This window comes from Sceloporus occidentalis, unplaced genomic scaffold (genome assembly GCF_023333645.1).
Source record: "Sceloporus occidentalis isolate IW3139 unplaced genomic scaffold, rSceOcc1.0.p SCAF_1, whole genome shotgun sequence".
Lineage (NCBI taxonomy): Eukaryota > Metazoa > Chordata > Lepidosauria > Squamata > Phrynosomatidae > Sceloporus > Sceloporus occidentalis.
In genome coordinates this window covers 9,256,392-9,272,106 of record NW_028316981.1, presented here as the reverse complement: position 1 = coordinate 9,272,106, position 15,715 = coordinate 9,256,392, and the positions used below count along the sequence as shown (strand labels likewise).

The following is a 15,715-nucleotide window of genomic DNA, read 5'->3' as shown; positions in this document are numbered from 1 at the left end:
TAACTTGCACAACAGCTCCACCTAGTGGCTACATCATTGTCATTTCCTGACAAAGGACGCATGCCATTCATAGGAGATTATCGCACTGCGTTCTGAGAACGTTCTCATCACGTGATGAGAACGGAACGCATTTGAGTATACCGCACGTATGTGTTCCAATCGGGTTCTCAGAACGTTTAAATGTGTTCCAAATGTGTTCCAGGAGGGTACAGATATGAATGTGTTCCCAGAGAGCTGAAACGTGATGAGAAGGTTCCAACAGAGGTGTGTGCGATATTCTTATCTGTTCTCAAATCCGTTCTCTCATTCCTCCGTCTCCTGATTGGCTGAAAGAATGACAGGCAGGGAGGGAGGCAGGCAGGCGAGCGACTGCAGTGAGGGAAGGTGTGTGTGTGTGAGGGGGGAAAGAAGGAGGGAGGAAAGGGAGGAAAGTTGGGACAAGTGAGAGAAGAGGAAAGAAGGGAAAGAGAGAGAAAGAGAGAGGGAAACAGGGGGGCCAGAGCAGAGAGCAAGAGGGAGAGGGTCTGGCTGCTTCTGCGGGGGCCTCTAGTGTCATGTCCAGCGGGGCTCCTGTGCTGGCAGCCTGCAGGAAGCAAGGATGGCAGGGATGCCTAGGACCTTCTCCTCCTTCCCTCCAGGAAGGAACCCACAAAAGCTCCTCTGTTTGGAGCAACACACAAAAGCAAGCAAACAACTCCCAGAATTCCATAGCAAAGAGCCAGACAAGAATTAAAGCGGGGAGGGAAGCTCACAGGCCCCACCTGGAATATTGTGTCCAGTTCTGGGCACCACAATTCAAAAAGGAGCGTGTCCAAAGGAGGGCGACTAAAATGGTGAAAGGTCTGGAAACCATGCCCTACAAGGAACGACTTAGGGAGCTGGGGATGTTTAGCCTGGAGAAGAGAAGATTAAGAAGATTATCGCACTGCGTTCTGAGAACGTTCCACATCATCACGTGATGAGAACGTTCCTGGAACGGATATTACCGCATTAGCAATCAAAACGTGATGAGAACGTGATCAGAACGGCAGTTTACCGCACTGCGATTCCTTTTTCTTGAAACCGTTCTCAGAACGGTTTGCTATAGCGCATGCGTATTAGATCTTGTGGGCGGTGTACCAATGACGTCGCCACTCGGTGGTTGTTTTTAACCGGAAGTCGTCCGGTGACTTCCTTGTGGGGTGTAAAGATGGCGTCGGAGAAAGCATTTTTTGATCTTGTGAGCATGGTAGAGAAAGAAGAAGAGCGAAGAAGGAGAAGAAGGAGTCGCATTGCTAAATCACTTGTCCTCGTTTCGCGCCGGAGGGCTGCTCTGAGTAAGATTGCAGTTATGGCTGCCAGTGGCAATCTAGATATATCCAGTTGTCTGGCATGGATGGCGACCTGGCCTCGCATCCCACGTTGGTGGCAGCAACCCCGGGAGCGGACCAACTGGTGGAGTGACGAAGTCCTCCAGCGATGGGATAATGACATGTGGGTTTCTAACTTCCGCATGTCTAAAGAAACCCTTTTTGATCTGGCTAGCATCTTGAGACCAGAGCTGGAGCGTGGGGAGTCTGTATTCCAGAGTCCCATCCCTGTGGAGAAGAGAGTGGCCCTGACTATTTGGTGGCTCTCAAGCCCTCTGATGTATAGGAAGGTGGCTTCCCGTTTTGAGGTTGGAGCATCCACAGCTGCAGAAATTGCCATCGAGGTGTGCCTTGCTATGGAGAAGCTGCTGCTGAGGAAAACTATCCAGCTTGGAAACTACCACACGGTGTGTATCAATATTACTTTTAAACCTAAGACTTCTGGGTGCAAATGCATTAATGCATATCTAAAGATATATAGGTTTTGCTTATGTAGTACCATTAAGATATGTTTACATCCTGCCTTTTCCTTGTGTGGGAAAAAAAGAAAGGCTTTCAATTACCTTTGCAATTATGGGGGTGGGTTAATGGTCCTGGGCTTGGGGCATGGATTTAAAAGGTGCATCTCTGCTGCTGGCTTCTCTGTTATCCAGCTGTGCTGGGGGGGTGGTCCTGGGCTTGGGGCATGGATTTAAAAGGTGCATCTCTGCTGCTGGCCTCTCTCTTATCCAGCTGTGCTGTTGTGGTTTGCAATTCTGAAAAAATGTATCTTGATATATTTGTAAGAGTTGATATGTGAACAAGTAACATCTGGATTCCCCTTCAGTGTGTTCTAGGTATATATATAAACCATAATAATTTATATCGTCCTTTTTAAGCTTTTGTCTCTTTGATCCCAGTTTCATATACCGAAAAATAACAATAATAATGCATCATCTGATATGAAATATGTTAACCCACTTTTTTGATATCCCAAATTTATTATACCTTTGCCTTTTTTCAGATTATGGATGGATTTCAAAGACTCGGATTCCCACACTGCATAGGAGCTATTGATGGCACTCATATTTCTGTTTGCCCACCGCTGGGACGCAGAGAGGAATACATCAACCGCAAGCAGGGATTTTCAATTGTTCTGCAAGCAACTACAGATCACAGTGGGAGGTTCATTGACATAGAAGTAGGGAATTGTGGGAGATCACATGACAGCCACATATTTACCAATTCCGCTATCTGTCAAGTGATGGATGAAGGCTGTTTTGTGCCCAGAAATCCCACCCTTCATGTCCACGATGTAGCCATTCCACCACTGATTATAGGGGATGGTGCCTACCCAATCAGGAAATGGCTCATGACACCATATCGTGGAGAATTAACACCTGACAAACTTGCTTATAACACCGCCCATTGCAAAGCAAGATGCGTGGTGGAGAGGTCTTTTTCGCGATTGAAATCTAGGTGGGGGTGTCTGTCTGGTAGACTAACTGTGAAAGAGGAAAATTTTATCTCTGTTGTCACAGCATGTGCCATACTGCACAATATTTGCGAGACGAGGGGAGAAGTGCTTGATCCCGATGTCGAGCCACCTGCGAAAATTGTCCTCCCCGCTTTAGCGAATAACATCAGAGGACACTCTACAAATCACAAAAAAGAGGGTCAAACTGTTAGATCTGCAGTAACTAGCATTATTTTGGGTCGGTAACACCAGAAACTGACATTATTTGATGTTTCATAACATCACCTCAGTTATGGCAACAGCATTGATCTGATCAAAACGTTTTTTCTTGGTTTACCTTTGTATCAATCTATTAATGTTGATATACATGTGTTTGACAACATGTCATGTACAACATGTGAATAACTTTACCAGACGGCAATGTTGAATCACGGTTGTTTAGATTCTTTTTTCTTTTAACTTTTTTTTTCCAATCAGGTTCTGCTAGTGGTGTATATATTATTGTGGGGTATAAATACCCGACTGTTATAGATTAGTTTCATTGTTTACCCAAATTTTGGAAATCTATTTTGAAGTGTTATACAATTGCTATATTGATGTTTCAAATATCATTTTTGGGAATATAGGAAAACAATGGTGTAAAAATGGCTTGTTTATGTTACATTTATATTAATACATCATGGTTCCTACCATTGCAATGTTACACTGTGAAGACATTAAGGATAATACCAAACTTGAAAACCAAAAGGAAGGCTGTTCTAGAAACCATTGCTGAATAATATTGCTATTGTTGTGGAAATGTTTAGGTATATTAAGGACGGTAGACCAATTTCTGAGAACACAGCTGTATTTTATCAACAATATAACTTAACATTTTAAAACACGATTAAATATCCTTTTTCTTTTGGAAAAAAACCGTCTGGTGGCTTGTTTTCCATTATGTCAAGAAAGCATGCATTTATATAAACTGTATATACATTAGGTGAGAACATATCCATATGCACATGGTGACATACAAACGTTTTTCTTAACATGAAAACGAAATTTTAATGTGGTTCAAGGAGAAATGGTTTAAGTCCCTCTTTATCGGTCACAAAGGGCACGTAACAGGGTAAACATAGAATGCTGAAACATATCTGAGGTTTCAAAACAGAACCTTTTCCCTATATGTTTCCCTTATGGGGAAAATATTTTTTTTTTCTTGATTATCCTCCCAGTACGAGAACTGCATGGTTTATTTTGTTTTGGTACAGGTGCAACTGCGCATTGCAAGGAAGATGTTCCTGCATTGTTCACACATTGCACGGTTCCAATACAGCCTTCATTTTCTGGGGGATCAGTGACTGCAACAACATTCTGAACATCCCTGTTGATGTTCTCTACTGTGTTGTCATCATCTCTAATTTCACTACTAGGAGTGACAGGACAACCATCAGGAGCATAAGCAGGAGGAAGTTCATCAAAGAGTTCAGGGGAATTGTTCCCTTGACGTTTCCCACCAAAATACGATGTGGATGGTTGCTCCTGGAAATCTGTAAAGATAGCTGGGCCTGGTGTTGAAGGAGGAATATCACCCGGAGATGCCCTGACTGATGTGTGCATAGTTCCTTGGGCGATAGTATCATGTTGCCCCGTTGGAAGTGAACATTCATGATCTACTTTCCTCCGGTACAGTTCAGTCATGGTCTCCATGTACTGCAACATTCTCTGTCTGTCCTGTGCACTTCTCCTTACATCTTCCTTCATAATATTTACAAGTTCCATTTCTGTCCTCCTACAGTCTTTCATGCTGTCGTGTACAATTTCCATGAACCGTTCCTGTGTTCTCCGGGTAAGTTGGGCCTCTCGACTTGCACTCTGCATTATAGTGCGCGCAATATGTTCTCCTCTTCTGGCGCGACGATTCCTGTTCCTGTTCGAACGCAGTCTTGTTCCAGGAGACAGCAATACATTGGGTGGTTCGTCCTCTGGATCGTTACGTACTGAAATTTAAAAATTAGTGAAAATAAATTAAGCCCATGGGAAGGAAATTTATTTCTTATGGTAGCATCATGTAAAGGGTTTTAGACAAGGAATTTTCTTAGAAAAGCAGATGCTACCTACCATTGCTTGTACCGCTTGTATCATCTGCACGTCTTTCCAAGTCACCCAATTGTTCTCCAGTCGCACCTTCAAAGTGGAGCATTAAACACCAACGTTATTTCTTTTGAACACATATACAGGTTCACAATATTTATGAAGAAAACAGAGATCCAGAAATTGACATAAATTTATATATGACTACCTGCTATTTGCGTAGGTCCACTTTCCAAAATTGTGAAAGGTATAGTGATTATTGTGTCATCGACACAAGTGTCATCAGAATCTGAAAAATTCAAGGGGAAAAAAAGAGTAAAGCCTTTGTTATTTTAACAAAATAATGTTGTCACGCACATAGCAGAAATCTTCAGACATTACAGATGGGCTACTTGCCTTCATCACTGTCTTGTCTGGTAGTTGGTTCTTGGGTGCTTCCTTCGCCTGTGTTAGCCATGGAGGTGGATGCGGTTTCTTGAGTCACATTTGTGGTTTCACCCTCCCTTTCAAAATGAAGACTTCGGGATAACCTATTAGGGGTGATGCTAACATCCCCATGAAAGATTTCCTCTAGTTCCCTATAAAAGGGACATGTAATAGGGTTGCTTCCACTTCTCTGATTGTGTTTCACAACCTTTCTATACTCAAATCTCATTTTTTTTGGATTTGCTTCTGCATTCCTCGGCAGATCTGACATGGTTTTTCTTTGCCATTTCATCAGATACAACCTTAAATATGTCCAAATTTCTGTAATTCTTTTTTAATTTGGTCTGCAATTTTTGTTCTTTCCATATCTCCAATAAGGCCAAAACTTCATTGGCACTCCACACCCTCCCCCTTGCTTGTGCGGAGGCACTGCTTTCGGTCACTGCATGGCTATCCATGGCTTTCCTAATTACAGAAAGTATAAAATAATACTGTCTGCAATTTAATTATAGAGGTTGTGAAATAAACTTCTGCGTTAGCACTTAGCTGCTGATGCTGGCTCTCTGCACTCCCAAACTCCCGGCACTGCAGTAAAAGCACTAGAGGGCGCAAGTCTAGTTTTGGCGCCAAGAATCCCTGCACAGTGATGACGTTGCAAATCCCTCTTCCCGCTGGACTTTTCGGAGTGGCCGAAGTTATTGGGAAGCAGTGATGGCACGTAGTAAGGGTTCCAAATGGGTCAATAAGGAGATTGATCTGCTCCTGAGATTTGTTAGGGGGAACGGAAAATTAAAGACGCTCATGAGGTCCCGTTCTGTACCCATTCTTCCTGTGCATAGAGAGGTAGCAGAGCAATTAAAAATGCATGGCTACAACTGCACCGTCGAAGAGGTATTCATGAAGTTTAAAATGACGCGTGATACATTTTTGTACAGTCTGAATAGTTTTGGGCCATCACCCCCCAAAGAAAAACAACCACCCTTTTTCCCCCTAATGAAAGAGCTGTGGCTTATGGCGGGGAACCATGGCTCCCAGGAAAAAAAGCCCTCGGGTAAGTTTGTAGCTTTACAAGTAAAGGCTCATTGTTGCATAGTATGCCATGGAATTCCTCCAGTGTTGTAGCCAGCCATAAGGAACAGTTGCTAAAGACAGTCACTATATCAATATCATATTAGGCTACTTCCCTTATCAGTTTCCAAAAGAAAACAACACTAAAATGGACTACCAGCCCTGAGGCCGCCATACTTTTCCAACATAGGAAGGGATAGATGGGTGTACATATGGAGGATAAATTTATTATCCTCCACTCTGTTTTCTTACTTTTTCTAACTGCAAAAAGATGGAGAAATTTTAATGTCCTACATTTTTAGTTGTATTGTCGACCTGCAGTTTTCCTAGAGTATTCTTACTATGATCAATGCACAATTTCTGATCTAGTTATCTGTTTAATTTTTTTATACGGATCAACATGCAGATACTATAGATGAACCTTGCTGTAGTGGAATCCAGTCGGGACCATCGGGAATCCTTTCGGCAAGAGACATCTGGCCAGAACCCCAAACTCTTGTACCCAGCTATATATCTGAACTTCAACAGTCAGGTGAATTTAAATAAATATGCATTGTCTTTTTCAAAATAGAGTGGTGATCATATAAGGATTAAGGTTTATATTAATAACATACATCTATATACCGGAGAACTGAATATCACGAAAACTTTACTTTCAAGACAGTAAATAAAAAGAAATATACGAACATATTGTGTTAAACAGAGAATACATTGCAATAAACTGTCTTATTAAAAGCTATTTGTATATATCTTTTGTCTCTACAGTGCAATCTTCCTTGAAAATCCAGGAAAATATCAATAGGAAAATTGTGGGAGTACTACAGAGAATGAATGGAAGATTAAAGAAAATCAAGAATATAATTGAATTGCATCTGAAGAAAACATCCACCACTTAAATGTATTCACACATGTTATTATTACTGCATTGTTATTGAATACAAGTTTAGAGGTTGGACACAGTACTGTACTGTTAACATAAGATGGCTATTATTTAGATGTCCAATAACATGCATCGATCGATGATAACGATGTATTGATTGTCCTTTTTTTTAAAAGGGTATTTCTGATTTTTTTATAAAACCTTTTTTTGACTTGCATCCAAAGTTGGATATGTTACAAGTATGTTGTTCCAAGGGAACCAGACTTTATTTTTAACAAGTATGATTCCCCAATTTCTGGGTAATCATTTGTTTGTTATTACAGATTGAGAAGATTGTTTTGTTGTATTGCGTCGCAGTGTAATAAATGCAGTTTGTAATTAATAACTCACATCTGTTGCCATGCTTAACAGTAGTGTCCTTTACTTCTATATAGAAATATCTGTTCAGACTGGCAGATTGATAATTTCTTGAATACCATGCCACCAAGTACAGGAAATACACACTGCCAAGAGCATCAAAGGTACTGTACATAGTTTCATAAAGATAGAGGTAACATAACAACCTTTATCTAGATATCAAATTCGCTTAGCTGTGAAAAGCTAGCATTCCAAACATTCAAGGTAGATGCTGGTATGACATATTACCAGTAGGCCCCTGTAAAGTTAGCCCACATCATACTGCTTCTGTTTGACAGCCTTTACATGTACTTTGTGACCAAGAAGTGTCTTCATTCAAACAATCCAAAATGCATGGTAGAGTGGCCATACATGTTATTTTATACATGCAAGTAGAAATGTTCTACAAAATAAAAATCATCCCAATTAAAAGCAATGGAAATACATTGCTGTGTAAACTTTCAGCACTTGGCAAATAAAGCTTAACAGTAATAACAATAATAATATTCAGGCAGAGAGTATTGATATACATGGTTGCTTAATGATCCATCAGCAATGGTAAGTTTTGAGTGGCAAATTGTGCAGTACTATAAACAAATTCTAATATTAGTTAAATTCTGAATATGAAATAATTTCTCAAATGCATAACAGATTACAGATGAAAAAGAACATAATTCCTGAAATCCAGAAATGATCCCTTTTTTAACATGCTGGAGGGAGAACAGTTCTTTGAAAATAATTTTACCAGCCAGCAATGAAAACCATGGTCAACATTACACATAAACCCACTTCCTCAGATGTAATTTTGGCTTAGTTAACACTCTTCCTTGGGCTGCTCCTGCTTTTCAAAGAACAAGATCCATTTGCATATTAGCCAGCATGCTGCCAATCCCCGGTACACCCTCCATGGATGTCTATAGTGTGTGAAACTCCGCCTTGCATGCATTTCTACATGGCCCCCACCCTTTCTCCCAAAATGGAAGAGACCTTCAGGGGACACTGGGGAGGGAAGGTTTTTTTTTCTATTTCTTTTCTTTTACCAGAATGTGAGGCGGGGAAGTTCCCCGCCTCTTTTTGTGCAGGCCGAAATATACTGTCATCCTTGTAGGTCACACAGTATGAGAACAGGGTCATATTGTCCAGCGGTCTTCTGGCAGCCCATTAGGGCATTTCATGAGATGCTTTAATGCTGCTCCAGAATTCTGCCCGCTGCAGGCGACTCCTTTCTTTTCTGTGTCACCTACAAGGATAACAACATACAGCGGCATGTCGAGCTCCCATAACAGGAGCCACGACTGAGCAATTTGGCATCAAGAGCACCCTAGACCCCACACATTTCCACTGTCTTTCGTGTCATGGCGAGTATCTCCGTTCCTTGCTCTATGACATCTCTTTCTATATGGTCGATCCTATACCGTTTGTCCTGCTGCCCACAACCCGCTCCTTTTGCTGTTATGAGCTCATTTTGTCCAAAATTTAAAGCTAATTTGCATATATTTCCCAGCATTCCAGCACCCCTCATCCATTATGGCCTCCATGGCTTCAATACCCAAAACCCAGCCATCCAATAGTCTCCTTGCCTCTGTACATGTGACCCCAAACAACCAACCCCCAGTCTAAATTTGCCCCTAAATGCCTCCCTTTCCTCTGTCAATCATCTGCAGGGGGAGGAGAAGCCCCAAAGCCGAGCTGGAAAAAGCCCAATCTGTCATAAGCACGCAGGGAGGCCAGCCCCAAATCCTCAGAGCCCGACAGAGGTTTTAAAAAGACAAAAAACTGAGAAACCTCCAGGTTCCCCCCCCCCGCTCAGAAAATTTCCCCCCTTTTCCTTGTGCAGCCCTCGGTGTCGCTGCATCCGCGGACCCCAGATGTCCTTTAAACACCAGCCCCCGGATATCATGGTGTATTGTGCCTACACACAACAGAGATGGGTCACTTACACAACTCCAGAGATAAATATGTCTAGACACATTGCAATATGCTGGCGACAGAAGTCACTCTGTGACAATTCCGGAGACACTTGTATCCTCTGCTTTTGCAACTCGGTAACAGTTTGCAAACATGCAACCTGTGATACTTAGTGCTATGCATTATGTCTATGTAATGTCTCCATTTCTGCTTTTTTGTGCCCGTGCACAGAAAAAAAACCTCACACACGTGTGTGTATGCAGAGAATAGGATAAAATCCTTTTGTCAAAGACGGGGGCACGTCATACATGGGAGAGCAAAGAAAAAATTAGTACGCTCTAGGACTTTGGAGGACTAAAAGGGAAGGGCATTCTTTCAGCCAATCAGGAGACGGAGGAATGAGAGAACGGATTTGAGAACGGATAAGAATATCGCACACACTTCTGTTGGAACGTTCTCATCACGTTTCAGCTATCTGGGAACACATTCATATCTGTACCCTCCTGGAACACATTTGGAACACATTTAAGCATTCTGAGAACCCGATTGGAACACATACGTGCGGTATACTCAAATGCGTTCCGTTCTCATCACGTGATGAGAACGTTCTCAGAACGCAGTGCGATAATCTCCTAAGAGGTGATATGATAGCCCTGTTTAAATATTTGAAGGGATGTCACATTGATGAGGGAGCAAGCTTGTTTTCTGCTGCTCCAGAGACTAGGACCCGGAGCAATGGATGCAAGCTCCAGGAAAAGAGATCCCACCTCAATATTAGGAGGAACTTCCTGAGAGTAAGGGCTGTTCGACAGTGGAACACACTCTTTCCTCAGAGTGTAGTGGAGTCTCCTTCCTTGGAGGTCTTTAAGCAGAGGCTGGATGGCCATCTGTCGGGGATGCTTTGATTACATTTCCTGCATGGCAGAAGGGGGTTGGACTGGATGGCCCTTGTGGTCTCTTCCAACTCTATGATTCTATGATTCTATGAAGGCACACATTACATGCGCACACACACAGGAGGCAAAAGGGTGACAAGCAGCCAAAATGGGGAATTGGGATGACAGCAGAGGACTCTTCTTTTCTAACCGGTTTAAAGAGCTGCTATGGCTGCCGGGGCTCTGCCCTTGGCCCAGTTCCCTCCCTGGCAACTTGCTTTTCTTCGGCTTGAAGAGACCTGCATGGAGCTCCTCCTTCTTCCCAGCCTTGCAAAGGAGGTTTGGGATGTAACTTGTAAGGCTCATCTCTCCCCATTTCTCTTTCTCCCTGCCTTCCTCCCGATCCCTCCTTCTTCCCTCCATTCCCTCCCTCCTCCTTTCCCCCCTCTCTCTCTCTCACACACACCCCTTCCCTCACTGCAGTCGCTCGCCTGCCTGCTTCACTGCCTCCCTGCCTGTCATTCTTTCAGCCAATCAGGAGACGGAGGCGGCCTTGGTGGAATATGTTCTCGGAACGGTTTCAGGAATCGCTGTGCGGTAAAATGCAGTTCTGATCACGTTCTGATTACGTTCCAGTTTACTAATGCAGTAATATCTGTTCCAGGAACGTTCTCATCACGTGATGATAGGAACGTTCTCAGAACGCAGTGTGATAATCTCCATATTGTGGATTAAATCCCTCTAGATCCAGAAGTCTCTTGTTCTTAAGTGTAACCCAGTCTTGAAGCCATGTTAGAGCACTAGCATGGAAATAAAGTTCTAAATCCAGTAGTCCACAACCACCCTTCTCTTTTTTTTCAATCATAATTTTCCATCTAGTACGAGGCTTTTTTTCCTCCCAGAGCAATCTTTTGAGTTCTTTGTTCCATGTAGAAAAAGTTTTTTTATTGTAAATAATAGGCAAGTTTGAGAATAGAAAAATTAATTTAGGTAAAACCGACAATTTTATCAACGACAGCTTAAGTTTTGACCAAATAATTAAATCTTTTTGAATTTGTTTCCACATCTTCCCATAATTTTGATCAAAAAGCTCAGTATTCCTGTTGGAAATTACTATACCTAGATATTTTGCTTTGTTTGATATTTTGCACTGAGTTTTCTCTCGTAATATATATTCCTCTTTATTTATCATATTCTTTGTGATGATCACTGATTTATTTTTGTTCAGTTTGAATCCTGTAACATTCCCAAATTCTTCTAGTATTTTCATTACTTTTTCTATACTTTCAACCAGATTATCTAAGAAAATTATTAGCTCATCTGCATAAGCTCTAATTTTAAATTCTGATCCTTTTATTCTTGGTCCTTTTATAGAGATGTCTTATTTTATTATTTAGGAGTTCTACAATTACAATAAATAGCAGTGGGGATATAGGGCATCCTTGTTGGATCCCACGCTGAATACTGAACTCTTTTGATTTCTCCCCATTTATTATCAGTCTAGCTCTTTGTTCCGAATACAGTCGGCCCTTGGTATACGCAGCGGATCCGTTCCGCCCCCCCCCCCCCGTATACCAAAATCTGTGTATGCTCAAGTCCCGTTGTCCCCAATGGTGGCGCGCATGCACACGCGCCGTCATTGGGGACAACTTCCCTCCCTCCCCTCTCCTCCCCCCAACTCTTTCCTTCCCTTCCTCCCTTCCTCCCTCCTTACTTACCTTTTCCTCCCCAGTGCCGTGTCGCTGCTGCCGCCGCCACTGCCTCGGCCATAGCAGGGGGAAGGCCGGGTGGGGGTTTTGGAGGCCAAGAAGCCTCCAGCCTGCCACCCGGCCCTTTTGTGCAGTGGCGGCACCAGCGGAGGACCAGTGGCAGAGGCCTCTTCGGCTTCCTCTCCACTGCCACCGCCGCCACCCGCCAGCACCTCTGTGCAAGGGCCGGGTGGTGGGCTGGAGGCTTCTTGGCCTCCAGTCCGCCACTCGGCCCCTGCATTGAGGTGCTGGTGCAGGCGGCGGAGAGGAGGCCGAAGAGGCCCCAGGCGCTCGTCCTCCTCCTCCTCTCCGCCGCCATTGCCGGGGGAAAGGCCGGAGGCTGCTCCTGGAGGCCTCCAGGAGCAGCCTCCGGCCTTTCCCCCGGCAGCGGTGGCAGGGAGGAGGCCTCTGGCGCTGGTCCTCCAGCGCCTCGGCCTCCTCTCCACCGCTACATCCAGAGGAAAGGCTGGATGCTGCTCCTGGAGGCCTCCAGGAGCAGCCTCCAGCCTTTCCCCCGGCAATGGTGGTGGAGAGGAGGAGGAGGACGAGCGCCTGGGGCCTCTTCGGCCTCCTCTCCGCCGCCTGCACCAGCACCTCGATGCAGGGGCCGAGTGGCGGACTGCAGGCCAAAAGGAAGGGAAAGATATACAAAATCCATCCAATTATAGACTAATTTCTCTCCTCAATATAGATTATAAGATTTTTGCATCAATCTTATCCAAAAGACTGAAAAGGTGTCTGCAAGAGTGGATCGATGAAGGGGTTCTTACCTAATTGCCACATGAGAGAGAATGTCAGAGTAGCTATAAATACATTAGAATATTACAAACGACATAACAATAAAAAATTGGGTTTGTTTTTTCTTCACCTGGAAAAAGCCTTTGACTCAGTAAATTGGTGTACACTTTTTGAAGTATTGAAGAAAATCAAGGCGGGGGATAATTTTATAAATTGGATAAGGAAAATATATGAAAATCAGAAAGCACAGGTAAGGATTAATGGAGAAAGAACGAAATTTATAGAAATCCAAAGGTGAGCTAGACAGGGTTGTCCACTCTCCCCATTATTACTTTTGTTAATTATGGAACTTCTGATAAAAGAGATAAAATCAAATACAAAGGTAAAAGGGATCAAAATGAAAAGACATGATTATAGAATAAGAGCCTTTGCGGACGATGTAATTATAATCATGGAAGACCCAATAGAGAACATTGATGAAATTCTAAGGTTGTTAGATGTATTTGACTCAATGACTGGGTGTAAAATTAACAAAGAGTTCTCGCACATAGATATGTTTCTGATCTCCGCTTCAATATATTCGAAGATAAAAAAAGATGTCTATAATGCCAAGAGTAGACTCAGACCATAGTCCTATTATTCTAGAACTTGAATTGGGTAGTAAACAATTCAACTGGAGACTCAATGCAAATATACTACTTGATAAAGCATTTTCGGTAAATCTAAGGGAAAACATTAAAACATACTTTAAAGAAAATAACATGGAACAAATCCAAAAGAAAGTAATATGGGATGCGCATAAAGCGGTGTTAAGAGGGTTTTTCTTAAAACGCAGTAAAGAACTAAAAAACAGTTGTGATAAGGAAATAAGAGAAATAGAATCTAAAATATGAGAAACAGAAAAAGATCTTGAGAAAGCACCTGGATCTATGAACATAACAAAATGTATTAAATACCAACAAAGGAAACTGGAGGGCATTCTGGCCAGTGAATTACAGAAAAAATGGAAGAATACAACGCAAAACAAATTTATGTTTGAAAATAAAACTGGGAAATGGCTGGCAAATAAAATAAGAAAAGAAAGAGACTTAAATACAATCACTGAAATAATGGACAATGAAGGTACAGCTACGACACAAGAGGAAATACAGATGAAATTTCTTAGCTTTTTTTTTGCAGATTTCTATAAGAAGGAGACAGGTAATCTTAACAGCCATAAACTCCTAGATCAATTTTGTGAAAATATGGAAGGCCTCACTTTAAATGTAAAGGATAAAGGCATGCTAAACAAAGATATAACAACAAATTGCAAAGGCTATTAAGAACTTAAAGTTAAAAAATCACCAGGGCCAGACAGATTCATTACTGAATATTATACAAAAATGGAAACAGTATTGATAGAACCTCTGAAAGCTGCTTTTAATGCCATAACAACAGAAGGTATTCCAGACTCATGGAAACAGGCAGATATTGTGTTAATTCCAAAGGAGGGAAAAGACAGAAGACTAATAGAGAACTATAGGCAAATATCTTTGATGAATATAGATTACAAGATTTATACATCCATACTGGCCACTAGACTAAAAGAGATTTTAAGAGATTTTAAAAAACAATATACACGAAGATCAGACTGGTTTCCTACCAGGTAGACAAATCAGACACAATATTAGAATAGTTATCAACAAAACCATGACAAAAAATTGGGGATGTTATTACTAGATGCCGAAAAGTCGTTTGATTCTATCAATTGGGAATCCATAGAATCATAGAATCATAGAATCGTAGAGTTGGAAGAGACCACTAGGGCCATCCAGTCCAACCCCATTCTGCCATGCAGGAAATCCAAATCAAAGCATCCCCGACAGATGGCCATCCAGCCTCTGTTTAAAGACCTCCAAGGAAGGAGACTCTATCACCCTCCGAGGGAGTGCATTCCACTGTCGAACAGCCCTTACTGTCAGGAAGTTCCTCCTAATGTTCAGGTGGAATCTCTTTCCCTGTAGCTTGCATCCATTGTTCCGGGTCCTGTTCTCTGGAGCAGCAGAAAACAAGCTTGCTCCCTCCTCAATATGACATCCTTTCAAATATTTAAACAGGGCTATCATATCACCTCTTAACCTTCTTTTCTCCAGGCTAAACATCCCCAGCTCCCTGAGTCGTTCCTCATAGGGCATGGTTTCCAGACCCTTCACCATTTTTGTCGCCCTCCTTTGGACACGCTCCAGTTTCTCAATGTCCTTTCTGAATTGTGGCGCCCAGAACTGGACACAATATTCTAGGTGGGGCCTGACCAAAGCAGAATACAGTGGCACTATTACTTCTCTTGATCTAGACACTATACTTTTATTGATGCAGCCTAAAATTGCATTGGCCTTTTTAGCTGCCACATCACACTGTTCACTCATGTTCAACTTGTGGTCTACTTGGACTCCCAGATCCCTTTCACACGTAGTTTCATTCAGCCAGGTGTCACCCATCCTATATCTGTGCATTTTATTTTTCCGCCCTAAGTGCAATACCTTACATTTCTCCGTGTTGAATTAATAATAAATAATAATAAAATTTTTATTTGTATACCGCCCTTCCATCAGATCAGGGCGGTTTACAGCAGATTAAAAAACAATACAATAAATCCATACAATACATACAATATATCCATAAAAACAAAGACAGAAAAGCCCCGGATTAGCCGATCCCTTTGCCAGTGCGGAGGAAGGAGGCCTAGAGGACTTTAATCAGGGAATGCAATCCCAAACAGGAAGGTCTTTAAATCCCGTCTAAATTGGGCCAGGGAG

General features: G+C 42.4%; 1 long non-coding RNA gene across 1 annotated transcript; it reads right to left on the bottom strand.

Moving 5' to 3' along the window:
• Nucleotides 1-3,861: 3,861 nt before the first annotated feature.
• On the bottom strand, nucleotides 3,862-5,124 carry LOC149320641 (uncharacterized). Its single transcript, XR_016279489.1, has 3 exons — nucleotides 5,090-5,124; nucleotides 4,909-4,974; nucleotides 3,862-4,787 (listed from the first exon to the last, which is right to left on the bottom strand). It is a non-coding gene; the product is annotated as an uncharacterized LOC149320641 (long non-coding RNA).
• Nucleotides 5,125-15,715: the final 10,591 nt, after the last annotated feature.